General features: G+C 56.4%; 1 pseudogene; it reads right to left on the bottom strand.

Moving 5' to 3' along the window:
• Positions 1 to 48: 48 nt before the first annotated feature.
• Positions 49 to 1,426, bottom strand: LOC105461181 (annotated as a pseudogene).
• Between the last annotated feature and the right edge of the window lie 475 nt (positions 1,427 to 1,901).

Below are 1,901 nucleotides of genomic sequence, written 5' to 3'. Positions count from 1 at the left end.
GAGACGAGAACTGCGGGATCGCGCCGACGGTCGAGCTCGCGTCTCTACACCTGCCGCCACCCGCCGCGTCAGCTGCCTTCACCCGCATCTGCAGCACCTCAGACGCGTGAATGTGCTCGATGTCGTCGTCGGATTGGGTCGACGTGGAAGCGGCGTCTCTGCTGAGATTGCACGGCTCTATCATGTGATACTCGATGGAACTGAAGTCGTCCAGCGGCGGCGGATCCAAGGGCGGCAACTCGTCGTCGTTCTCAATGTCCTCGTTGTTACGACCGGGTAGCAATCTCGCGCGTTCCACGTCCAACGTGGCTCTAACAGGGTTTCCTCTCTTCACGTCGGCAATCGATTCCGTCGTCTCGGACAAGTCGACAGAAGATACCTCCCTCGCGCGTTTAATCTCTCTATCCTCGAGCGTAGCTCGATCTTTGCCGGTGGACTCCCGCGGAGAAGCGCGGCTCTTCCATTCGTCGTTCTTACGAGGCACTGCCTCGTATTTGTCTCTCGCTACCTTGGTCTCTCTCGCGCGCTCACTGCCACTCTCCCCTTTCCTCGCGCCGACGCTCAACGTCGAATCCACGCATCGCGCGTCTTCGATGATGACGCTGTCCTCGTCCTCTTTGACGACGTATTTCTCCGGCGCGGCGCGCGTTGTTCGCTGTTCAATCGAGCGTTTCTGCGCGATACTGGAACTCGACGTTCTCTCGGAGTCGACGACCGCTCTTATCGCGACAGGTCTCCTGACTTTCTCGTCCACGTTCGGCTGCGGTATCTCGACACTCCTCTCGTCCCGCATCGTCTTGTTCTCCATTAACGTGACGCTGTCGTCGTCGTAGCTGACGACGTACTTGGCCTTGGCGAGATGCCTCTCGTGAGCCTCGCTGCGATAATAATCCTCGGCACGCCGGTCGACGGCGAATCTCCCTTTGCTGCACCACAACGCAGTCTCCTTCGCCTGCGTCATCGGGCTGCTCGGGATCTCACCTGGCTCGGCGCACAGGCTGAGACTCGTCGGCACGTCATGGAACGCCTCCTCCTTCTCGTAGTCGATCGACGTCGTCGTCGTCGTGGCCGCCATCTCCGCGCACAGGGCGCGACGCTCCTGCAGCTCGCGTATGCTCTCGTCGGGCACGCTGTCGATCGCCGGCTCGCTTGCCGAGCGCATCTCCGCGCAGATCTCGGTGAGCTCGCGATTCAACGCCCGGCTCTCCGGCTCGTCCGGGAGGTCGGCCGCGCCGAGCGAGGCCGGACCCTCCTCGGCGCACACGCTTCTAGGCGCGTGGATCTCCTCCGCGGCGGAGTCGTACTCCTGTATGGAGCTAATAGCGTCCTCATCCTCGTCGGCCGACACGGTAATCACGGTGCCGGTGTGAGGGTTGACGACTTTTAGTTACCGGCTGACCCACCCTCTCAAATACCGTACGCCTCCCTAGTAACAGAAAAAGCCGTTGGCAGGTATCAATATCACGAGTCGCTGCTCACGCGTGTCTCTTTCGCTCTCTTTCTCTCTCTCCCTCTCTCTCTCTCTCGCTCGTTCGCTCTCTCTCTCTCTCTCTCTCTCTCTCTCGCTCTTTCTCTCTTAAGTTTCTCTTTTTTTTTATCTTTCTCTATTTTTTACTTTGCAATAATAATTATTAGCTCGCTCGCATGCTCGCTCGGGATTATATCATATACGAGTACGCAATTTTGCCTTGTTAACGATTAGTGAACATCGAAACATCGCGGAATTCGTCAAAATTTAAAGAAAGTGTATGTAATGCGAGTTCTGGTATAGCTGCAAGAGTCGGTGCTTGGAAAATAAAATCTCTCGAGCGTTTCGTGGATAAGAATGTAAAAAGAATTGTCCAGTTTAATTTTTTTTTCCATTACATTTTCCGTATTCGCGTACTCCGCGCCCGTCAATT

The sequence above is a fragment of the Wasmannia auropunctata genome, unplaced genomic scaffold, assembly GCF_000956235.1.
Source record: "Wasmannia auropunctata unplaced genomic scaffold, wasmannia.A_1.0 LD307568.1, whole genome shotgun sequence".
Lineage (NCBI taxonomy): Eukaryota > Metazoa > Arthropoda > Insecta > Hymenoptera > Formicidae > Wasmannia > Wasmannia auropunctata.
This window is presented reverse-complemented; position numbering and strand designations above follow the sequence as displayed.